Consider the following 26,658-nt stretch of genomic DNA (forward strand, 5'->3'; position numbering starts at 1 on the left):
TATAGTTTTGAGAGATTGTGTAATACCTAACAGGCTATAACATAAGTATTAATACCTAGGCACTGTCAATAGCTCGAAGGTGGTCTATATTTTTAAAACATTGCTTCTCAAATCATGTAAGGTGAGTCCTCCAGGTACAATTAGTTGCAATTAGTTCCACTGGGGATAAAAGAATAAAAGTGCTTTAAAACTTGCTTTAGAGGTGAAGGGATATGTCACACCATGACCTTATTGTGTTCTCTCCCATTAATTGCTGATTCCCAAGAAAAAGGATTATAAAGTGAAAAAAAGGTCCAGTATCTTTAAGGGATATTTGCAGGTAAAGGAAGTCATTTACCAGATTTACAACATTCCTGCTTCAGTATTTTTTCCAGATCAAGTGGAAAAAGCAAGGTTAGAAATATTATGACAATATTATTTATGCTGTTCTGTGGGAGCTTAGTCATATTTACATCCTGCCTCTTAGAACTGGCAACTGTTTACATAAGACAGCAGTGAGATTGGCAGTATGCATTGTATTCCCTCTCTGACTCAGAGGTGTTGTTAATAATATGGGGGCCTGATTTTTCTATCTGACACAGAGAGGGGAGGCAGTGGGTAGGATGCAGTGTCGTGGGATTGTTAACACCCAACTGAGAAGTTTACAATCTTAGCCAAAGGATAATTGTCTACAGTTTCTTCATGAAGCCCTCTGTATACTGAGTACAAACTTTGTTTCTCCATGGATTTTTGCTGGCCATTTGCAGGAATTATGGTGAGGTGAGTGAGTAAATATTCATGAACATTCTACGTGACTTCGACTGCTTCTGTATATGTACTCTTTTATTAGGATTTGGACGTCACCAGCAAGGCCAGCATTTATTGTCCTTCCCTAACTGCCCTGTAGAAGGTATTGGTGAACCATGTTCTCGAACTGTTGCAGTCCTTCTACTGCTCCCACAGTGCATAACCTGATGCAGGTGGTGGTGTTCCTCTGTACATGCTGTCTTGTCCTTCTTCGTAGTGGAGATTGTGGGTTTGAGAGATACTGGCAGAGTTGCTCAGACAAGTAACTGCTGTCTATTTCATAGGTGGTACAGACCACAGGCTCAGTACACCAATGGTGTAGGGGATGAAGGTTTAGGGTGGTGCTCTAGTCCTGATATTTTGAGCTTCTTGAATGTTGGTGCTGCACTTATCTAGGCAAGTGGAGAGTCTTCCATCACACCACTGACTTATGCCTTTTCTCTCATTTACTCCTGATGATAATGATAGCACACCAATGATTTAAATTAAGAAAGCAATAGAAGAACTTATATTGAGCAAAGTAGCTTACCTTACAGTGGCTTCCTCTACAGAACCTTTGGAAACTTCTACATTGAAACGTTGTACACAGTACATCGAGATTAGTTGGCTACATGCTACAATTCTTTAAGTGCAGCTTCAAGTACATATGTCACATCTTGAAGATTATAGCAAGGCTTGGGGTGTCAGGAGGTGAGTCCCTTGTCACAGGATATCCCAGTATCTGACCTGCTATTGTAGACACAATGTTAATGTCCAATTGTGTTTTTGATCAATAGTGACCCAAGAAGTTGACGTTGGGGAAGATGGTGATAGTTATGCCATTGAATGCGAAGGATAGATGGTTAGATTCTCTCTTTCTGATCGTGTCTGTTGTGGTTGTTGCTTAGTATTTCTGTGATATGATGCCAAGAATTTGGTTTATCTAGGAGTCTCCTGAAATTGAAGATGACTCACCTGCAGACAACTCAGGAAAGCTTTGCCCTTTGGCTTGTCTCAAGGAATTCCTTCCCACTGAGCATGCTCAACCTAGCTGCAGAAGCGAAGAACTCAGAGAAGTCAACGAGAGTGTGAGCAACCGGAATCTGAGCCTTGTTGCTAACATGGAAGATGCACAGTGAAAAGTTCAATAAGAACATGGAGAGCATGAATCAAAATCAAATGCTGCACATTAAAAGCTCCAAGTGAAATGTCAATCTGAAAATCAGCTTGCTGGAACATCCGCCTCTGTGATCCGGCAGACCATGTGTTGTAGGCAGGCAGCAATCATCTGAATAATCAGATCCAACTCACTCATATTCCATGAGAATTTTGGGAAGGAAAGGGGAAGCAGAAAACTATTCACCCAAACCATTTCAGGGTCAAGGTGTCCTCCCTGAACACCTAGTCAGTACTGCATCTTTGTTTACAACAATTCCAACACATTGTAACACAAGAGTTACAAGGAAAGGTTGTGTAGACTAGGATTTTATTCCCTGGAACATAGTAGATTGAGGGGTGACCTGATAGAGGTATATGAAATCATGAGGGGTATAGACAGGGTGAAAGCACAGATTCTTTTTCTCAGAAAGGGGTTGCTAAACACAATAGGGCATAGGTTTAAGATCAGGGGTGAGAGATCTAAAAGGGACATCAGGGGCAGCTTCTTCACACAAAGGGTGGTGTGTATTTGGAATGAGCTGCCATAAATAGTGGCTGAGGCAGGCACATTAGCATTGTTTAAAAGCCATCGAGATAAGTACATTGATAGGAGAGGTTTAGAGGGCTTTGGGCAAAATGCGGGCAGATGGGACTAGCTAGCTGGGCAACACAGTTGGCATGGATGAGTTGGGCTGAAGGGCCTGTTTCCATGCAGTAAGACTCTATGAATATGACACATGGTGTTTTTGGAGAAATGAATAATTTAAAATAGTTGGTTAAAATTTGGGACAGGAATCCTGGTGTTGATCCCATGTCGACACTTGTCTCTCTCATCTGAGTTAGAGGTTCCAGGTTCAAGATTCACTCCAGAGGTTGGAACACAAAAGGTTTACGCTGATGTGCCAGTGTAGTACTGAGGAGGTTCCGCACAGTTAACAATTCCCATACCACGGGACCCATGGAGCTGACATCAAACCAATGTAAGACGTGGAGGGGAGGGGCTCAGAGGGTTATGGCCTGAACACGGGCAACTGGGACTAGCAGGGAGGATGCTGTGGTCGGCATGGACCAGTTGGGCCAAAGGGCCTGCTTCTGTGCTGTATTACTCAATAACTCTATGACTTGTACCACCTCATATTCATTTGCCTTGTGCTTGTAGTAATTGTGATTTATTTTCTAAGAAGGAAACTAAAACTTATACGGTGCTTTTCACAACCTCAAGACATCCCAAGGTGCTTTGCAGTTTATAAAAAGGACATGAAACAATAGGATGATTTTCTTACTAACTTTTCTCAAACTAAAAATCAAACAGACAATATCTTAGTGCATGGCTGTATGGTTCTGGCTAACAGCTTACAGACCTGTTACCCACTAGGAGGGAGAAACAATGATGCCTCAACTCCTCTTCCTCCTCCTCCTCATTAGCCTCTCCTGACTGTGGAGAAAATCCGCAGTTACACAAGCTCAAATCCTCCATTACACAGCTGTGCAGAGCACTTAGCAGCAGGTTTTATTTAACTATGCTGTTCAGATTCATGGGTGTTTCTTTATCTCTCTCTGTCTCTCGCTCTTTCTCTCTACATTGTTGATTTGCTGTTGCCATTGCAGATCAGACTCTTGTAGGCCAACTGCCTCAGTTTTATTAACACATGGGCTAACTGGAAATCTTCTTTGCTGCTGCCAATCTAGCCCTGGTAGCCATTCACAATTTGCAATAATAAGGCTTGATACATTGTGTGGACAATGGGATCTATCTGCCCACCTGCTTTTCTTGGTGGCAATGTCCATGCTCAGATATCCCTGGACAAGGAATACAGTGGTTTCCATGGATATATTGGGGATCTCCCTGGCTTGAGTTACAGCGTTTATATTTATTCAGTGACCTTGTATTTTGCATGGCTTTAACAATAACAACTTGCATTTATATAGTGCCTGCAAACAAATTAGAAGCAGGAGCAAACTGCTGGAGGAACTCATTGAGTCAGACAGCATCTATGGAGGGAAATGGACAACTGACATTTCAGGTTGAAGCCCCTCAGCTCGATTGTCTTTTTGCTCCAGATTCCCGCATCTGCAGTCTCTTATGTCTCCAAAGGTCACTGCTCTGCCATTTAATAAGGTAATGGATAAGATAAGATATCTTGATTAGTCACATATACATTGAAATACACAGTGAAATGCATCTTTGCGTAGAGTGTTCTGGGGGCAGCCCGCAAATGTCGCCACGCTTCTGGCACCAACATAGCATGCCCACAACTTCCCAATCCATACATCTTTGGAATGTGGGAGGAAACCAGAGTGCCCGGAGGAAACCCACACAGTCACCGGGAGAATGTACAAACTCCTTATAGACAGCAGCTGGAATTGAACCCGGGTCGCTGGCGCTGTAATGGTGTTACGCTAACCACTACACTACAGTGCCTGCCTTATGATGATCTGATTGTAACTTTAGATCCTCATTCTCACCTGCCCCTGGAAACCTTTCACCCCCTTGCTTATCAAGAATCTTTCTACTTCTGCTTTAAAAATGTTCAAAGACTCTACTTCCACCAATCTTTGAGGAAGAAAATTCCAAAGATTCATGATCCACTAAGAAAAAGAAATCACTTCATCCCGGCCTTAAATAGGGGATCTCTTATTTTTAAATGTCCCCTCATTCTAGAGTAGCTAAAGCAGCAAAATGCTTTCAGGTACTTCAGAGGACTCTTATCAGGCGCTTAATACTGTCGCACAAGTGTAGATGAAAAACTTGATGATGGTGGAGAAACTCAGCAGGCCAGGCAGCATCCATGGAGAAAAGCAGGCAACCAACATTTCGGGTCAGGACCCTTCTTTGGGATGGTTCTTTTCTCCACGGATGCTACCTGGCCTGCTGAGTTCCTCCAGCATCATCGTGTTTTTTATCTAGATTCCAGCAACTGCTGTCCTTTGTTTCTCACAAATGTAGATATCTGGGTGCACAGAGACACAAGAGACTGCAGATGTTGGAATCTGGAGCAGAAAGTAAAATGTTGGAGGAACTCAACAGGTCAGGTAGCATCTATGGAGGGAAATAGACAGTTGATGTTGCAGGTCGAGACCCTACATCTGGTCAACTGTTCATTTCCCTCTACAGGTGCTGCCTGAATTGTTGAGTTCCTCCAGCATTATGTTTTTTGCTCCAGATATTTGGATAAGTGCCTAAAAACTTGATCCTAAAAATAAATGGTAAGGCATGCCACTGAAGGAGAGGGAGAGCTGGAGAGGTTAAGGAGGAAATTACAGAGGTTACTGCCTGGGCAATGATTAGTGGAGTGAAGAAAATTGTGAATGTGCAAGAGGCTAAACCTGGGGCAAGTCCAGAAATCTCAGAGAGTTATAAGGGATTGACAGGGTTGACATAAAGATGAGGTTTCCTCTTGCTGGACTGTCCAGTACCAAGGGTCACAGTCTCAGACTAAGAGGTCTATGAATTCAGGACTGAGTTGGGAAGAATTTCCACACTCAGAGAACGAATTATTGGAATTGTCTTCCTATGAAAGCTCTGTCACTGAACATATTCAAGAAATAGATTGAAGAATTTTTGAATAAGTTATCTTTATTAGTCACATGTACATTGAAACACACAGTGAAATGCATCTTTTGCATAGAGTGTTCTGGGAGCAGCCCGCAAGTGTGGCCACACTTCCGGCGCCAACATAGCATGCCCACAACTTCCTAACCCGAACGTCTTTGGAATGTGGGAGGAAACCAGAGCGCATGAAGGAAACCCACGCAGACATGGGGAGAACATACAAACTCCTTTCAACCAGCGGCTGGAATTGAACCTGGGTCACTGGCGCTGTAATAGCGTTACACTAACTGCTACACTACCGTGCTATACATTATCGAATATGAAGAGAATCAAGAGATATAAGGTTAGTAGGAAAGTGCTTCCAAGGTAGAAGATGGGCCATGAACTTAGGGAAAGGTGGAGTAGATCCAAGGGGTTGTATGGCTTACTTCTGCTTATGTTATGTTCTTATTCCTCATATTCCCTCTGTTTGAATCTGTTTATCTAGTTCTTATTAAATATATCTATACCATTCAACCCATAGTGGATTTATAAATGTTTGTAGAGATATAATCTCAAAGTTTTGATATCAACCTTGCAAATCATCCTTGCACTGATCCAGAGACTCTACATCCTATTGTTATAAAATGGAGGTCAGATTTCTGCATTGTATGGCAGGTGTAATCCAACCAAAGTTCAACCCAAGTTTAGGATAGCTTCCCACATTTTAATCCCATCCCTCTAGAAATAAACTGTTGTGCTGGGTTTGCTTTTCATGACATTAATTAGTCATGCCCTTCTGAAAAAGGGGCATGATTATTTGTTTTTTGTCTTGTTTGATGACACCAGGGATTATTTGGAAAATATAACAGAAGACAAGGCGAAGAATAGTAAAGTTTCCTTCCAGCCCTGAGGAGCAACTATAAAAGGGGGAAAGAGGACTCCAAAGCACCTTGTGATCACTTGCCCAGCCGTTGATCTCGACATCCTCTTAAACAGCGGCCTTGAGCCTGCTTGCTTGCTGACAGTGACTGTACTTCAAAGAGCTTTTTGCCATGCTTGACTTAAAAAAACCCTGCCAGCAGCGAGAGAGCTATCAAGCTGACATCCTTCAACCAGTAATACGTGGATAAGAACTGAAAGATGGAAAGTCTTACATTTGAGGTTCTTTGATGACCTCATCCCAAAGCAGCCAATGAAGCATTTTTGAAGAGTTCTCGCTCTGTAATGTAGGAAAAAGAGATGGCCAATTTGCACACAGCAAACAGCAGTAAAATAATGACCAGTTTATCTGCTTTATTTAGGGATGTTGCTTGAGGGGTAAAATATTGGCAAGGGAGGACTACTTTACGCTTTGAAATAGTGACTTGAAATCTTTTATATCCAGCTGAGAGTTTAGATAGCCATTGCCTGGTAAATCACAAGAAATAGGAAAGTTAGAGGGATATGGGCCAAATGTGGGCAATTGGGACTAGCTTAAATGGGCATCTTGGTCGGCATGGACCAGTTAGGCCGAAGGCTAAATGACTCCATGATTCTCAGGACAGTACACCTTACAATGCAATGCTCCCTCAGTACCACATCAGCCTAGATTTTGAGTTCATGTCTCTGAAGGAAGTAAACCCTTCAGCCTTACTAACTCAGAGAAGTAAATGTTACCTTTTGAGCCAGAGCTAAAGCTTTGATTGTCAGTCACATGTCTATTTATGGGCTTATTCTGCTGACACTATAGTCTGGGACAATATTATAAGGCTGCCTGGGGGTGTTTTAACTAACATCCTCCTCCTTCTCATGAAACTATTGAATCCTTCCAGAGTAGAGCTTTGCGCTGACCTGTAATCCTGTATTATCTCCCAAGCAGGTAATTTGTGAATCTAATCAGTGAGTACTGAAGAGCATTGAACAATGTGAGGTATCACATGATCCTTGTCTGAGCCAACAGCCACACTTACAAACTTTCTGCTTTAATCACAAAAGGAACCAGGGCTAAATCTTTTCCCTTAGTCGCTGCTTCTGCAAGACGTTCTAGTTTCACAGATTTACAGCATCTTAACCACATAGGAGGCCAATCAGCCCATCATTTTTGTGCCAGCTCTTTGGGTAATCCTATTTGGTTCTGCACCCAACTTTTTACCTGTAAGATTGCAAGTTAGTCCTCTCCAGGCATATGATTGGACAGTGCACTCGGGTTGCTTTCTCTGGAATGGTGGAGACTGAGGGGAGACCTGATAGAAGTTTACAAAATTATGAGAGGCACAGATAGAGTAGACAGCCGGTATCTTTCTCCCAGGGTTGAGATGTCTAATGCTAGAGGGCATGCATTTAAGGTGAGAGGGTGGAAGTTCAAAGGAGATGTGCAGGACAAGTTTTGTACACAGAGAGTGGCGGGTACCCTGAATGCGCTGCCAGGGGTGGTGGTGGAGGCAGATACAATAGAGGCGCTTAAGAGGCTCTTAGATAGACACGTGAATATGCAGAGAATGGAGGGACATGGACCATATAAAGGCAGAAGGGATTAGTTTAGTTAGGTGTCATTAGTGTAATTAGTTTGGTACAACATCATGGGCCAAAGGGCCTGTTCCTGTGCTGTACTGTTCTATGTTCTATGTTTTGTGATGAGGTGTGTTAACAGCATAGGATTGCTATTGAGCCAATCCACATGGCTACCAGGCAAGGAATTTCAGGGGATGCAAGAGCGTAGTATTGCATTTAGACTAGATTTTCAAAGCAAAAGAGGAGGGCCAAAACCTCAACTGGTCACTATTTCCCAATGTTGAATCATCGCACTGTGAAATGGTGCGGGGTGGGTGGAGATAGTAAGGTGGATGGAAAAACAGGAAAGGAAATGGTTCTCATTTTCTCAATCCCTTTATCTTTAACACTCTCCTGAGAATCTCCATGGATTAGCTACTCATGGTAGTGAAGGGAATTGGGGCAAGTCTTGGCTTGTTCCTAGCTTAGCATGGAACTGATGCAACTGAAGTGAGAGGAGGTGGGAGAGGGTTGAGGGGACATGTTCTCAGCTTCTATTCTGCTTTTCACCTTGCTCACCTGAGCATTTCAAGAAATTTCAGTGTTCTGATCCCCTTCTCCTAAGCTTTCACTGAACAAAGATCCTCAGGGATTTTTGGTCTGGCCAATAGTCGGAAGGAAGGAATCGTCAGCTTCTGGAGCTTCCCTGCTATCACACCAGGGGCCTTTCAATCTTCTGGGGAATTTCTAGCAACTGATTGTCTGTGGAACATGGAAATAAGGTCAATGGGCAACTCTAGGTCTGAGGTGCCTGCAGAAACTCTTAAAGGTCACACCCAGTCCACAATAAAGGGGCCTCACTTGCATTTAAACATTGTCCATATTGTCGAGATGTCCCAAATGCTTTATGGCTAATGAATAACTCATTGAAGTGTAATGTTAAATTGGAAAGATGGGAACTACTATATGCACAGAACATACACATTTATATGCACATGTGTTACAGCTCATCACCTTCACCCTCCCATCCCCTACCTGGCTCTATCTTCCTCTCTTTTCCCTTTGACTGCCTCAATCTATCATCCATAAGCCTCCAATTCCCAACTCCAGCCCTCCCCATCCCCTACCTTGCTCCATCTGTCCTTCCTCCTTCACCCTTCGTCAGTCCGCCGATCGTCCACTGGCCCTGTCTCACCTGTCCCCCTCTCATGTTCATACCGGCTACCTTCCCTCTCTGCTCTCAGTCCTGATGCAGGGTTTTGAATTGAAACATCGGCAATTCCTCTCCCTCTACAGGTGCTTCTCCACTCCTTGAGTTCCTCCAGCAGATTGTTTGTTGCTCTAGATTCCAGCATCTGCAGTCTCTTGTGTCTCCATATGCACAGGAAGTTCCAACAGACATCAATGTGATAATCCTCAGATTATCTTTTGTAGTATTAACTGAACATAAGAACATTACAATTAGGAGCAGGAGTTGACCATATGGCCCTTCTTACCTGCTCTCCCATTCATCAGGATCATGGCTGATCTTTTACTCTTGCACCATGTTCCTGAACTATGTCCAAACCCTTTGATTTCCTTCATGTCTATAAATCCATAAATCCATGTTTTAAATGAACACAACAACTGAGCCCCCACAGCTGCCTAGGGAAGAGAATTCCAAAGAGTCACCACCCTCTATATGAAGGAATCTCTCCTAGTCTCAATTCTAAATATCCTACCCTTTATTCTGGGACTTCCCTTCAACCATTCGTTTCTTGAACCAACCAGCACAACCCTAATCACTACTTCAGTATAGTAACACTATGACCACTTTGTCCATTTTGCACTACAATGGACTTTTTTTTTGTTCTAATTGTGTTCTTTCTTGGAATTTTTGTATAGTCTATGCTTTTCCTGTGAACGTTGTGTATCTGATGCTATGAGCCTGTGATGCTGCTGCAAGTAAGTTTATCATTGCACCTGTGCACACATGTGTATATGACAATTAACTAGACTTTGACTTTGACTCTGTGACCCTGGTTCTAGACTCCTCAGATGGGTGATATTTTCCCTATATCTACCCTTTTGAGGCCTGTAATAACTTTGCAAGTTTTATTGGTATCATTAAAACCCAGCATCAGAAACAATCCACGTTCTTCAAGATGGTGGAAAGGGGCCTCTCTTTGTAAAAGCAGAACCTCTGACTGTGCAGGTCTCCCTTCATACAGAAGTTGGATATAGGCCTGAATGTATTAGTCCTCAGGTCTCGAATGATTCCAAAGCCCATGGGCTCCTGATCCAGAGGCCAGGGTGTTACCAACTGATCTGTGGCCAACACCAAGAGTTCAGATTCCATAAGAGTGACAGGAAACTCCATCCTTCCATTTTTGCTGTGTGTCCACATTGCCTGATAGATCCCATCCCTGTTGCTTGTGAACTCTGCAGTGCCAGCTTCACACCCGTTCAGAGTGGCCGTTGCAACTTTGCCTGAATGCAGCAGAATCATTGGTTATAATTATTGCAACTCTACATACAACTGCTTGAGTTCAGCCGAAGAAAGCCCAATGCTCAACTGCAAAATTCCTTGTTCTGTAGGGGGCTTGAAATTCGATTTAGGACACACAAGTCCTGCATTCAGACTTCAACAGCCAAATTTTCTGGCAGTTTTCATTTTGTTTGCGATTAAAAGACAGCATTCCGTCATGATTCCCTTTTTTATGGGTAATTTAGCGTGGTTTCTCCACCGTAGGTCAGCTGGCTAAATGCCCATCTTCACATTCAAGTGAAGCAAAGCACAAATGTTCCGCTTTAGTGATTTGCTTTTTAGTGATTAGACCGGGAGGAGGCATTAGGGGCTGGTGTGTGGGCTTTGAGGTCTGGAGGGAAAATAGCAAAAAGGGCTTATTATTGACCTGCCACTGTCTGCTCAGAGATATTTAGTCTAAAACAAAATTCAAATGTCTCTGTTTGGTTAATGACTGATGGTGATCACTTTAACATTCCAAGGCCATGTGACTGTCAAAATGATTTAGAATGATAAAATGAATTTAAGAGGGACAATTGTACCAATGTTGAGTGGGCTAATTTTCCAAATGTTACATTACATGGATGCAATCATAAGGAAAGTGCACCAGCATCTTTACTTTCTTAGGAGGTTGAGAAGGTTCAGCTTGGCACCGAGCACTCTAACAAACTTCTGCAGATGTACTGTTGAAAGTATCCTGGCTGGTTGCATCATGGTCTGGTACGGCAATCTGAATGTGCAGGAACATAAGAAGCTGCAGAGAGTAGTGGACTCTGCCCAATACATCACGGGCACATCCCTCCCCACCATCAATAGTATCTACAGGAGGCGCTGCCTCAAGAAGGCAATATCCATCATCAAAGATCCCCACCATCTGGACCATGCCACCTTTTTACAGCAATCATCGGGCAGGAGGTACAGAATCCTGAAGTCCCACACCACCAGGTTCAAGAACAGCTGCTTCCCTTCAACCACATGGTTCTTGAACCAACCAGCAAAACCCTAATCACCACTGCAGTTTGCAACACTATGACCACTCTGATCACTTTGCACTAAAATAGACTTCATTTTTTTTGTTATAGTTGTGTATTTTTTCTTGTAAAAATTGTGTATAATTTATGTTTAATTTATGTTTTTCTTGTGAATATTACTTATTTGATGCTATGTGCCTTTGAAGCTACTGTATGTAAGTTTTTCATTGCACCTGTGCATACATGTACTTGTGCATATGACAATAAACTCGCCTTTGACTTTGATATTGATCATTAATGGAACTGTAGTCTAAATGCGGTACAAATGTGCAGATGATATTTTTACTTGCCAATGTAAATGTTCTTCCAGAAGGTATTAACTCCTGACTGTGACACAGAGGCAGGTGTCAGTCATCCCCTAAACACATAATAAAAATTAGGGTGTGCATGGGAACATTGTGGCTAAATTACTGGATCGGCATTTAGAGTTTGAGACCAGTGATTCAGAGGTGTGAATTCAAATTCCACCATGGTAGCTGGAGAATTTAAATTCAAGTAATCAAATTAAACAATCTGGAATTTAAATCAAAATCTCCTAAGAAGTAGGAAAGGAGTAGACCATTCAGCCTCTCCAGTCCACTTTCATGGCCTTTCCCCATAACCCTTGATTCCATCACTGATTAGAAATCTACATAATATAGAGACAAGACTCTGGGGCGAGGACTTCCAGAGACTCAGTTGTCTGAGAAGAAATTCTTCCTCATCTCAGTCTTAAATGGGTACTCTCTTATTCTGAGGTCATGCTGTTTGATTCTTGATTCTTCCGTGAGAGGAAACAACACTCATCATTTACCCTGTCTCCCCCTCCTTAAAAATCATATATGTTTTAATAACATCTCCTCTCATTCTCCAAACCTCCAATGAATGGGGTCCTAGACTGTTTAGCCATTCCTCATAGGACAATTCCTCTGTACCCAAGGTCATCTTAATGAACCACCTCCAATGAAGTAGTAGGACCTACTACTTTAGATGCACTTGTGCCTTGTACAGTTGTCGTAAGATTTTGAGACGCAAGTGACTGCAGATGCTGGAATCTGGAGCAACAAACAATCTGCTGAAGGACACGTCGACAATTCCTTTCCCACCACAGTTACTGCTCGAGCCGCTGAGTTCCTCCGGCAGATTGTTTGTTGTGTTGTAAGATTACCCTGCTTTTATATTCCAACCCCTTTGAACTCATTCGCCTTCTCTGTCACTTCAGGGCTTGCGTGCTGCCTTCATGCTCGAGAACCCTTAATCCCTCTGTGCTGAATCTTTCTGCAATTTTTCTCCATTTAAACATCGCACTGGTCTTCTGTTCTTCCTTCCAAAACCAACAGTTTCACATTTTCCCGCATTATACTCCTTCTGCCAACTTTTTGCCCACTCACATGCCTTATCAATATCTCTCTGCAAACCGTTTGCATTGTCTTCACAACTTGCCTTTCCATCTATTTTTGTGTCATTCGCAAATTTGGTGAGTGTACGTTTGCTTACTTCCTCCAAGTCATTAAAATATGTTGTAAACAGCACTCATCTCAGTAATCCATGAAATTATTGCATTACCATTTAAAAAAAACAGCTGGTTCATTAGCATCCTTCAACAATTGAAGTCTGCCATCCTGGCCTGTATGTAACTCCAGCCCCAATGAAATTTCAGCTTCAGTATGAGAATTTAAAGTTATTTCTACATCATTAAACGTAGTACTGACAATCGCAATTTAGGTTATATCCAGCCTGCAGGACAGAGCTTAAAAGCTGCTTGTAGTTGTCGATGGTTGTTAAACATAAGGCTGTTTGAAAATTTAATAAACCTATTCCTTCATTAATCAAGAATCCTAATGATGCTTTAAACTAGTTTAACATAAGAATGGTGTGATTGCAATTCAGCAGCACTTTCTGCAAATGCACATGTGCAAAACCTGGATAACAGGAGTATTAATTCAAAGGCAAATAGAGATAGACAATAAGTGATTCCATGGCCAGTGCCATGCCTGTCCTGTGAATGAATAAGTCAACACTTTCCTGACTCATACCCTTCCTACACATCTTTTTTGTTACAAATATGCATTTCCAGCAAGGGTTGATGAATTGCAATTGTGTTATTGTGATGTTGAACTAGTTTAAAGCATCATTAGGACTCTTGATTAATGAAGGAATAGGTTTATTAAATTGTCAGATAGCCTTATGTTTAACAGCCATCAACAACTCCAAGTAGCTTTTAAGCTCTGTCCTGCGGGCTAGATCTGTTGGTGTTGCACTTAATGGTCTAAAGTAACTAAGTTCTCAAATTCAAACTGAGATTGAATTGGAAAACGCTGGGTGCAGGAATCCTCAACCTTTCCAATTCAGGGTTATTAGGAACATTGTAGATAATTAGGTGGACTAGGTGGATTGAAGGGTCTCAAACTTCTTCCTTGGATCAATCATGCCAAATGTGCAAAATTGGTTCCATTGACTTCAGCAGAATACAAGCATATGTGCATGATAAGTGATGCCAATCCAAGGTTGAATTTCTCCTTGAAGAGCTTCTTCAGGATTTCTGAGCCTTTCTAATTCTGTATATTTGTACTTACCCCATTTAAGGAGGATGTAGATTTCTGCAACTGTTATTAAATGGCAGAGCAAGCTCAAAGACCCAAGTAGTGTAAACTTACTCCTAATTTTAATCTTGTTATATTGTTTTACCAAGACCCTAAGCTTTCAAATTTCCTCCTAAGGTTTTTCTGCCTCTTTTAAAATACTCTGTAAAACCTCCCTCTTTGATACAGCATCTTTCACCTTTCTTTTCATTTCTTCAACTGGCTCAGTGTCAGATTTTGTTTCATAACTTTAATGTGAACTACCCTGCAACACTTTACTCTGTTGCAGGTATTAATATAAAGACAAGACCTCATTATGTCAAGTTCATGTAGTAGCTGGTGTGCAGTGCTGCTCCATGCTAAAAAAAAACAGGCACAAGCAACTTCTACTATGCAATATGAAGCTCAGAACCTGGAATATTAACACTCGTGGACAGGTCCTGTAGTGACAGATCTCAATGTCACTCTGCTATCATAGCTCAGAAACTCAAATAGAGTCAGAGAGTCTTACAACATGGAAACATGCCCTATGGCCCAACTCATCCATGCCGACGAAGATTCTTCTGGTTTGCGCTTCCAAAAGAAGCTGTACTCACCATTTTAAGCTAGTCCCGCTTGCCCACATTTGACTCATTTCCCTCTAAACCTTTCCTATCCATGTACCTGACAAAATGTCTTTTGAATGTTATTATTGTACCCACCACTTCCTCTGGCAGCTTGTTCCATATATGCACCAACGCCCTGCATGAAGTTGTTGTCTCTCAGGTCCCTTTTAAATCTTTGTCATCTCACTTTAAACCTGTGCCCTCTAGGTTTTGAATCCCTTTCCCTGGGAAAAAGACTGAGTGATTCACCCTATTTATGTCCCTCATGATTTTATATACCTCCATAAGGTCATCCCTTATCTTCTATACTGCAATGAACATGTGGAGAGTCTGCAGAGAGCTATAGATAGGTTATGTGAGTGGGCGAGGGTCTGGCAGATGGAGTACAATGTTGGTTAATGTGAAGTCATCCACTTTGGAAGGAAAAATAGAAGATCAGATTATTATTTAAATGGTGAAAGATTGCAGCATGCTGTTGTACAGAGGAACTTGGGAGTGCTGGTGCATGAATCGCAAAAGGTTGGTTTGCAGGTGCAACAGGTTATCAAGAAGGCAAATGGAATGTTGGCCTTCATTGCTAGAGGCATTAAATTTAAGAGCAGGGAGGTTACGCTGCAGCTGTACAGGGTACTGGTGAGGCTGCACCTGGAGTACTGTGTGCAGTTCTGGTCTCCTTACTTGAGGAAAGATATACTGGCTTTGGAGGCGGTGCAGAGGAGGTTCACCAGGTTGATTCCAGAGATGAGGGGGTTAGCCTATGAGGAGAGATTGAGTCACCTGGGACTATACTTGCTGGAATTCAAGAATGAGAGGGGATCTTAGAGAAACATACAAAATTATGAAAGGGATAGATAAGGTAGAGGCAGGAAGGTTGTTTCCACTGGTAAGTGAGACTAGAACTAGGGGACATAGCCTCAAGATTTGGGGGAATAGATTTAAGACGGAGATGAGGAGAAACTGCTTTTCCCAGAAAGTAGTGAATCTGTGGAAGCAGGGAAGCAGTAGAGGCTACCTCATTAAATATATTTAAGACACAGTTAGGTAGATTTTTGCATAGTGGGGGAACTACTGGTTATGGGGAAAAGGCAGGTAGGTGGATCTGAGTCCATGGCCAGATTAGTCACAATCTTATTGAATGGCGGAGCAGGCTCAATAAGCCAGATGGCCTTTTCCTGCTCCTATGTTCTTATTAATAAATTTCTAGCCTGCCCAACCTCTCTCTATAACTCAAGTCCTGGCAACATAAAGTCCTCGTAAATGTGATATACAATGCTTTGGCATTGACATTGCCATCCTGAAGGAGCCATGATGGACAGTCTAAAGAATAAGATGGTGAGTACACTTTCTTTTGGAAGCGCAAACCAGAAGAATGTCATCGTTGCTGATCAGGAATGAGCTGGCCTGATAACCCGGTGTCTCCCCCTGTGGAATTGGTGAACACCTGTGGAATTAGTGAATTAGTGAATGCCTTAATGCTGGGCCCTAAACTCAACATTTGCAAGACAAAGGACCTCTACCAACCTGTCCCTAACTATCCCAGCATAAACAACGGAAGGAGCATATCACATCACAAACTACCCACCCACCCCCGTCAGGCATCTCCTGCCCCATCTGTGGAAGGGTCTACAGTTCCCTCACTGATCTCAACAGTAACCTCAGAAACTTACTGAACTGGGGTGGATGCAAGTCATCCTCAATGCCAAAGGATGATGAGGAAGAATATAAAATGGGTGGCTGTTGTTGCTAAATTTGGCCTGTCCCCTACCACTGCCCTGGTTAAGACCAGCCCACTCGACTGATATCTTGTCTGAAATCCTCGTGGAATGGAAGTTTCAACATCTTATTCTGTGCAAGGGAGACAGCATTATGCAAAGTTCAAATAAATATATTTGAAGAAGCATTTCAGTGCTAAAATTATGCCATTTTATCAGCTGGCAAGCAGATGCCAAATGTTTTCATGGGGTTTGAGGATCACAGATGCTCCTTTTAGGTGTGAAATAAAGGATGAAACTCTAGTCAATTAAATACAGAAATATTTCCTGAAGAAACCAGCTTTACATGCTTTAGTCATCAAAGGCAAGGATGGTTTATGTCTACTTAGTTCATGCAATAGACATCTCTTTTGTATTCAGTGTTCTCCGATTTTATTTAAATATTTCATGCTTTTTTTTGTTTACAGCATTTGTGAAGCTCTTTGAATATTTTTGAGTAAAGATCACAATGCAGAATAGAACAGAATTTCAGAGAAACTTTGACTTAACTTAATTGACCCCACTGAAATTCAATAATGTGACCTATCTGAATTGGCCCACTGTTTTCTATTGTGACCCAATGGTGACAGAAAGAGAGAAAGAGAGGAAAAAAGTTATCCCCACCGATGTCCCTGAAGATTTTGCTCATATCCTACAATTGATGTGACATTATATCCATTCTGCCATTTGGAATCAGTTACCTGTTCCAACTTCCGAAAACTCCCCAGGGACCCATTACAGGGAAAGTTGTCTTAAAATATCAGCTCCAACAGTCCAGTTGGAGGAAAGGAGAGGGGAAAAATATTGTTCTCATTAATGTTTTGTCAGGAGAGGAATCAGTCCTGATCTTGTCATTTCCCTAAATTTGCAATTTTTTTTCTCACTTTTATCTTCCACTAATGGTTTTTGAAATAAGTGCTTTTCTCCGATCCTTTCAACCTGGAGACCTTTCCCAACCAGGCTCGAGTCAGGTGGTCCTGAGAAATGATCTCCTACTCCAATTCTCTTTATCATGGTCTCTTGTTGTGCCTAAAAAGGGAATGAGGTAGATTTGGAAATTAGATGGAAATGGATATAGAAGACAGTTGATGCCATATTTAAGGAGATCGGACTAAATTAATGCGGTAATGGACCATCCATCATTGTTATTGGACTTGCTCTCATTTGTGTAGAGCAAAACTGGTTAAAGATGAGACATGTTGCAAATGTCAGTGAACAGTTGGCATTTTAGTGCATATCCTATGGGCATTTGTGCAGAAATATGAAGATTGCAAAATAGAATTAAGACTAATGTCTTTATGAAATCTTTGATATTCAGATTCACCTAGAATCATGCTTGATTATTTTAGGTGACTCTAATGATCCCTCACTCTTCTGCAAAGTAACATGAAAATGGCTGTTAACCCCTTCCCTTCTGGTTTTAAAGGAGCCTCATCAGCACTGAGGATTCGCTCAAACAAACCCGTGATCCAGAAGCGGCTGATTCTGCTCATTCCATTGAATTGTCATGCATTTTGGGTTTATACCTTGCCAAGATATAAATACAAAGTGAGAAGGAGCTCCGTGAAAAGCTGGGCATTTTCAGAAGATGTCTTGTTTGCTTTTACTGATTTTCATTTACTTCTCAATTTTATTCTCATCCCATCTCTGAAGCCCCTGAACCAGTGGCCTCAACCATGGGCAGCAGATAGTCTCCAGTAGCTCAGCCACGTGGCCTTAATTCATGTATTAACTACAGGCAGGAGTGTGAGGAAAATATGCATCATACAGTGGGGATTAGATCCAAATCTATTCCTAGTCCTCTGTACCTTCTATATATCTAGAAGGGGTGGTTGGGCAAAACTCACGAGTGAGAACATTGGGCAACTCTCCGTCCATAATCTAGAGTTGCTAAGGTCAATTGTAACTTCTTTACATCTTCAGAAAATTCTGAAAAATAGGTTTAAGATATTCTAGGGAGGACATTCCCATTCAAAAATGGAGGAAGACACAAAGCAGGAAACGACAGGCAAGTTATCCTAATATTAGTCATAAAGAAAATGTCAGAAGTTACTATTAAAGACGTTATAGCAGGGTGCTTAGAAAAAAATCAGGGTAATCAGGAAAGGGAAATCATGTTTGACTAACTTATTGTAATTCATTGAAGAAGTCATGTGCTCTGCCAGGAAAGGGAAATCAATGGATACTTAGATTTCTTGAAGACATTTGATAAGATGCCTCATCAAAGACTATTACAGAAAATAAAGAAAAACCGCAGTGTAGAAGGCAACATATTGGCATGGCTAGAAGACTGTTTAGCAAACAGGAGACGGCGAGCAGGCATAAATGGGTATTTTTTTTCTGGCTGGCAAGATATAATGAATGGTGCGCAACATGGGTCAGTGTTGATGTGGGTCCCATGTCAACATGGGTCCCACAAACGTAGCTAGGATATAAGTTGTGAAGAGGACATCAGGAAGATACAAAAAGGCGTAAGTAGGTTAAGTAAAAGAGCAAAGATCTGGCAAATGGAATACAATGTGGGAAAATATGAAATAGCCTCCTTCAGTGGGAAAAATAAAAAGCATCTCAGCTAAATGGTGAGAGATTGTAGAATGATGAAATGAAGAAGTACATGGATGTAGTGCATAATTTACAAAAGGTTAATGAGGAGAGATAATAGAAGGTTATTTATTGTAAGGGAATTGATTACACAAGTAGGCAATAAACAGTCTGCTGGAGGAACTCAGCGGGTCAATCAGCATCTGTAGGGGGAAAGGAATTGTCGACATTTCAGGTCAAAACCCTGCATCAGGACAAGTAAGGAGGTTATGCTTCAGTTACACAGGGAATTGGTGACACTTCATCTGAAGTACATGTAGAGGAGTATTCTCTCCATTTAAGGGAAGATGTAAGTGCATCAGAGGTACGGTTGTACTATACTGATATCTGGAATTAGTATGTTTTATGAGGAAAAGCTGCACAGGCTAGGTGAGTGAATGGGCTTTGAATATTTTTAAGGCAGGGGTAGATATATTCTTGATCAGCAAGGGGTTGAAAGTTTACCAGCATTGTGGAGTTCAGATTACAATCCGACCAGCCACAACCTTAATGAATGGTGGAGCAGGCTTGAAGACCAAGTGGTCTGTTGGTCCTAATTCATACGTGAACAGTGCTCGCATCAGTTTATTGTATGTATATTATGTTATAAATGTTATTATTGTACAGATTATTTCAAGAATCTGTGTTACTAACCCTGCATGAAGTGTTTGATGCAAAATCCCAATTCATCAACCAAATAACCAGCACATTAAAACCCAAGATGCCAAAACCTTGCCACCTGCAGAGAAGGTTGTAGAGAAGAATAAATTGGTCCATCACCCAGTGAGTTGGGGAAGAAATTTGGGGAAGGGATAATGTGTCTCATTGAACTATTCCCACTAAGATCCAGCTACACTGAAGCACAGGCATTACTGCCTCCTGAGTTTAGTGCCTGTCACAGAGGGTGAATTTATAATTCACTTTGTTGCTTCAAACTCTGGAGGAGGTTACGTCCAATGTTATTGTTGTGTTCAGGTGATTACTGTCAGAGCAAGGGCATCCTGGCAAGATTGAGACTTGTTGCATACCTCTTGCAGTTTCCGAGAAGATACTAAAATACCATCTTGAACTGCTGCCACCCATACAGTGAAGATACCCTCAATAAACCCACAATAAATGTTACCGCTGAGTGCTAGCTTCTAGGATTTAATGGTTTGAACATCTCAGCCACCCGTATCACTGTTTGTGACCAAGTCTGTGGGATATTTTTATGCTTCACATACACAGTATCTGCCTTAGCTCCCTTTTACAGTGTTATGTGGTTGAAGTTGAAATCTGGTAGAAAGAACAACATCGGAATGTATTCCAAAGGGACGGGATTGATTGCACACTCACCCTAAGTATTACAAATAGGTTGGCTTGCACACTTACTACCATTACCCAGAATCACTGCTCGGAATCTCTCCTTCTGCTATGAAAATGGTGGCTTGAGTCAGCCGAAGATTAGTGTGCAGATTTTTCTGCTCATCTGTTCCTTCCGGCAGCACTGTGGATATGGACCACGGGTGGAGGTTGACAACTTTGATGTTTTGCGGGAGCCAACAACATGGTGCCACATACTGTAGGATCTGCAGGAAATTCAGCCTTGAAAAGTGTTGCTTCTTATTCTAATCCCTTGCCCTGGGCAAATAATAATTAGCAGCGGGATCCTCCTCAAGGTCACAAATTGATTGTACAGCAGCGACTCTTGAATCTTTGCTGAAGCTGTCATGACTCTACTTTAAAAGTAACTGGCAGTTGGCTGGCAGAGTGGTTCAGCTGGAAGAACAGCCACTGCTGCTGCTCCAGAGACCCGGGTTCGATCCTGACCTCCACCACGTGAAGTTTACAACTTTTCCCTCCGACCTCGTGGGTCTCCTTTGGGTGCTCTGGATCTTCCCTCCTCCTCCCCCCCCACCCCCCACCTCAGATTACAAAGATGCGCTGGTTGGTAGGTTAATTGGCCACTGTAAATTAACCCCTATTGTATAGGTGAATAGTGGAATCTGGGAGGGCACTGGTGGAAATGTGCGGTGAATAAAATGGGATTAGGGAAGGTGAGTGATTGATAGTCAGTGTGGGTTCTGTAGGCCGGAGGGTCTGCTCCGTGCTGTATGACCCTATGGTATTTACAAAGTAGTTTTTGTTTCACATCCTGATTTAGCCACTTGCTCCTTTTTTTTGTCTCATGGCTAAACAAGTTAGACCTATAGAAGAATGAAGCACAATCTTATTGGATCAACTGTTTCACGCTGACACCAACACTGATGCTGGGACCTTCCCGGGTCCCCCAGCAGAAGTGTCAAGTTTCCAGCACTGACATTAACCCATCTGCAGTGACATCTTCCACCCAGGCACTTGTTCTGCTGGCTGCTCCTGTGTTTCCCTGGTGGAATCCTCAGCAGTGTAGCAGTTAGATCTTCCACAGGCTTCGCTCTGGGCCTGAGTCTATGCTGGGTTAAAGGCAGCACAAACACAGCTCATTAGCTCCCAAGGGAGGTAAGTAGTTATCATTTTCATTATTATATTTAGATTAATTATACTAATTGTTTTTTTAGTGTGTGGCTATGATTTGTAGCTTTGTAAGTGTAAATTTGTATTATTTCTTAGAACATAGAACATTAGAGCACGGAACAGGCCCTTCGGCCCACGATGGTGTGCCAACATTTTATTCTGCTCTGAGATCTATATAACCCTTCCCTCCCACATAGCCCTCCATTTCTCTATCATTCATGTTCCTATCTAAGACTGTCTTAAATGTCCCTTACAGATAGTATTCTATTTTCACATGTGGCAAGTTTTACTGAATATCAAACATGCAGGGCTCTCAACCACTAAAACAGTTTTGGCAGTGTCACCAGCTGTTGGAGCCATCTTTTGAGTGCAGCTGACAGCCTGTGCTGAGACTGCTCTGATGGTATATTCAGCCACATCAAAGCACTGGGAGCCAGGTTCCCAGTGAAAAGACTGCATCCGGGGCCATGCAGAGACCAACATCATGGTACCATGACAGGTGGACAGCAATGTTAGGCCAAGGGAAGACCATTCCTGGAAAATTCTAAGGGCACTTGCCAGAGTGAGTTCTGTAGATGGTCCCCCTTGTGGAAGACTCCAGAGTTAAGTGTCACTGTTTCAGCACGAGGGGTTGATTAAAGATGGAAATGAAAGGAAATTTCTTCTCTGAGGCTTGTGAATCTTTGGAATTGGAGTGGTGTGGGGCTGAATCATCGGATATGTTCGAGGCTGAGAATGGATGGACTTTCAGCGGACCAAGCAGCATCCGTGGGAGGAAAGGAATTGTCGCCATTTCTGATCGAAACCTTGCATTAGGTTTCGACCTGAAACCGCGACAATTCCTTCCTTCCCACAGATGCTGTTCGACCCACTGAGTTCCTCCAGCAGATTGTTTGTTGCTCCAGATTCCAGCATCTACTGTCTCTTGTATCTGGATTTTCAGACTGTCAGGAAAGGCAAGGGTTAACAGGAAGCAAATAAGGATGTGGGTTGAGATCGAGATCAGATCAGTGACTCAGTGGTGGAAGTGTGGCCTACTTTTTATTTCTTGTATTTTGTTCTCAGATTTTTCCCTGCTATGTTCTCATGCAGAGCTTCCTTCTTTACTACCACATAAAATGGAGGAAGTTGCATCCATCTTGTGTCCTGCAGCCATCTTCACCTGAAGGGTCAAAAGTCTAGATCATTGTTGTTTTTGACAAATTCATTCAAAGTCATAAAGAGGAGCACAAAGTGTTTGGCATGACACTTCTCCATTTTCCCTGAGGACCAAGCAGGGGTTATCCCCCACCTCTCTCTCCAAGCTTGGAAACTGGGCACTTAGAGAAACCACTGAGGTGAAAGAACTATGTGATGTGCCCTGACTGCAAACACACTATGCCAGCAGTAAACTTTCCCTATGTCTTTTCATGTGGTGAATTAATTTTCACCAAGTCATACTTTTACACCTCCTTCAGCATCATTGGGAATAAAGGGGGTTAAATTGGAATATCTCATTGCATAATCTATATTTGATTAAAGCTACTGTCATTCCTTTTATTGTCATTTCTTGCCTACTATCAACTTTTTTGAATTAAGGACCAAGTTTTAGCAATTCATCCTTGATCTGAAATTATACCTTTTTACTGTCAGTGCCTGCCTTTTACATGTTTTTTTGTACCACCCAATTTCCATGCAGATCGACACTTAATTGTCATCTTCTTGTTATACGAGTCAGGTGCTGGCTTTTTCTAAATGGACCATGTAATCAAAATCTGCACAAAATCCGCAGCCAGCAGTCACTGTGTGACTGAATCATTCGAAGGTGGTTTTGTTGGACAATGGTTCATCTCGAATGTCTCCCAGAGGTAAATGGTGTCCCATTGAAGCCAAAACTTGGTTGATCTCATTTCTTACTAACTGTCACTTGATAAATGAAAGTGATGGTGAATGGTCCTGATGCAGGGTTTCGACCCAAAACGTCAACAATTCCTTTCCCCCCACAGATGCTGCTAGACTCACTGAGTTCCCCCAGCAGATTGTTTGTTGCTCCAGATTCCAGCATCTGCAGTCTCTTGTGTCTCTGATGGTGAATACTACTTATTCCACTGGCATCTCTAATCTACTCTTGACCACAGTATGGGAAAGATCCGGTATTAATCTGTTTCTGATTGACTGATGTGAAAGACAAAACAAATAGCAATAAAATCTGAAAACTTTTATCTTGTTGCAATGATATCAACATACTTGACCTTGCAATGTCATTAAATCTGACCAGTGAAGGTATTGTATTCACTTAGATTTTAAGGCTATAGATATTTACAATCTATTTTAAGTGGGTTATAATTTATTCAAATAGGTAGCCAGTCATATCTTCCCCTCCTCACCGCTTTCTGCTTTCTGTAGGGGTCACTCTCTCTATGACTCCCTGGTTCTCATATCCCTCCCCACCCACCCCTACTCCTCCCCAGGAACTTTCCCCTGCACCCATAGGACGTGTAACACATGTCCCTACACGTCCTCCCTCACCTCCATCCAGGGCCCTAAACAGCTCTTCCAGGTGAGGCAGACATTCATATGCACCTCCTCCAGACCTTGTCTATTGCATTCGGTGCTCTCGATTTGGCTTCCTCTGCATCGGTGAGACCAAGCACACAACGAGCGACCGCTTTGCCGAGCACCTGCGCTCCGACCGGCAAGGCCGTCTGGAGCTCTGATTTGCTAGCCATTTTAATTTGCTTCTCCATTCCCACACTGACATGTCTGTCCTTAGCCTCCTCTACAGCCAGGGTGAGGCTAAGCGCACACTAGAGGAACAGCACCTCATAGTCTGCCTGGGTAGTCTACAACCCAAGGGCATGAACACTGAATTCTCCAATTTCAGGTTATCTGCTCCCTCTCTGCCCTCTCCTCCTGATCTACCCGGTTCCTCCTACTTCCAATTTTATAGGGCCCTTAATGAACAAAATATACCACAAGGTGCTTCATATGTGCACATTTGAGGAAAAAAAAGACACAGGGCAAAGCAGCAGAAAACACCTTGGAGTGAGGGACAGTGTTTTCTTTACACAAGGTTTTTCAAGAAAATCTCCTGAGGGATTGATAAAAATCACCATGGTCACATTTGTTCTCCTCACCTCAGTCCTTCCCAATACAAAGGGTATTTTAGCCTAAGGAAGTTAATGGTTTACTCGATATTAAGCAAATCAATTTTAGAGTAATGCTAGCGGGCTCACTTCACACATCTGCAAACGGCTGCTTGTAAGTGCTTCCATATTGTAATCAAATGGCCTTAAACAGGAGCCATGAAATGTAATGACACAGAACTCCCCACCCTGTGACTTTATAGCTGTGAGATCTAATCGAATTCAAACAGAAGGTAGCAGGCCGGAGCTAAACACGAGAATGCTTTTTCTCTTTCTCTCCCACTGCCGAGTTACCTTGCTGCTTCATGGGCCAATTTGCATATGTTATTGGTCTCCAGGTCCCGAAGCTGGCACCTCAATCTGTACAAACTAATGGTACAGATCCCGCAGATGTTGCATGGACCAGGCGCAGGTTAACGAGGAAGCAGGAATCAGGGAAAAACAGCATGAGATTCTTGCCAGCAAAAAAAATCCCTCCTTGAGTCAACCTGTGCTGTGAGATGTTAGCATGAATTATCATAGTGTTATTTCTCCACTGGGGCACTGTGTGAGTTCAGCCTTGTACACCTGCAGTGTCTCCATCTCCCCCAGTGACGGAAAGTGTCAGTTTCATGTATTAGAAATCAGCCAACCTGCCAGCTCTGCACCTTCAAGCCAGCCCAGAAGCGATATGACCCAGCAAAAGGGTTAACCCTTAACAGGCAGAGTTTGGAGAAATCATTGGTTTGGCTTCTCTTTCTGATTCTAATCAGTAGTTAAAGGCTAGAGCAGAAAAGTGCAAGTGAATATAAATTACTTCACAGCCATCTGGATGGCAAAATCTGCAGCTCACCTCCTGCCACCTCCTCATCTTATCCACACGCTACCTGTAAATAGATGCAAACTAGCTCTGCTTCACGAACGGTACTGGGCATAATGACAAATCAAGTATCTGTCCATGATACCTTCTTATATATTCATTCCAGGAATGTGGCTATTACTGGTAAGCCCAGCCACCTTCTTGAAGAGCTGCTGTCCTTCTGGTGAAGATACACCCACAGTGCTGTTAGGGAGGGAGTTCCAGGACCCAGCAACAATGTAGGGATAGTGAAATGTTTCCCACAGATAGGTGACAACTTGGGGGAGAACGTGTGTCTGCTGCCCTTATCCTTCTTGGTGTTAGAGATTATGGGTTTAAGAAGTGCTTTTGAAAAAGCCTTAGTGAATAACTGCAGAGCATTTAGTAGATAGCACAGATTGCACGTGAGGGAGGGAATGAATGTTTAGAGTGGTACATGAAGTACTAACTAAGTGGAGATTTTGACCTGGTTAGCGTTGAGCATCTTGAGAGTTGGAGCTGTCCTCATCCAGACAAGTGGACAGCATACATTATCCTTCTGATATGTGCCTTGTTGATACTGGAAAGCCTTTGGAGTGTTGGGGTTGAGTCAGTCACAGCAGCCTCTGATCTGCTCTTGTAGCCATAGTTGGTTTTTCTAGGTTGCTTGTTAAGGTCACTGGCTTTCTCCAGGATGTTGATTTTGACTCCCAGTCAGAGGGCCGCAAGTGCATTTCCTGAGGCTCTGTTTACGTCAGTTGGTAGATTTTCATTTGCTCTCCGAAAGGTTGCTAACCACCATGAGGTGATGCATGCAAAGGAGGTGAGAACATAATTGTCCTTTCCTGCAACATTCTGGCTTTGGTTGTAACACGACGTCAGGAGCATTCCTAACTCTGCTGTGATTACCTCAGAGTCTCCCAAAATGAAAGATTAAATTTGCAGGGTGAAAATGACTCACACAAGGGGGCATAATTTTAAGGTGATTGGAGGAAGGTATGGGGGGAGGATGTCAGAGGTAAGTTTTTTTTACACAGAGAGTGGTGGGTGTGTGGAATGTACTGCCGGCAGGGGTGGTGGAAGCGGATACATTAAGGACGTGTAAAAGATTCTTAGATAGCCACATGAATGATACAAAAATAGAGGGCTATGTGGGAGGGAAGGTTTAAATAGAGCAGGATAAAATGTCAGCACAACATCATGGGCCGAAGGGCCTGTATTGTGCTGTAATGTTCTATGTTCTATGCAAATATGTAAAGATT

This window comes from Pristis pectinata, chromosome 1, assembly GCF_009764475.1.
Source record: "Pristis pectinata isolate sPriPec2 chromosome 1, sPriPec2.1.pri, whole genome shotgun sequence".
Lineage (NCBI taxonomy): Eukaryota > Metazoa > Chordata > Chondrichthyes > Rhinopristiformes > Pristidae > Pristis > Pristis pectinata.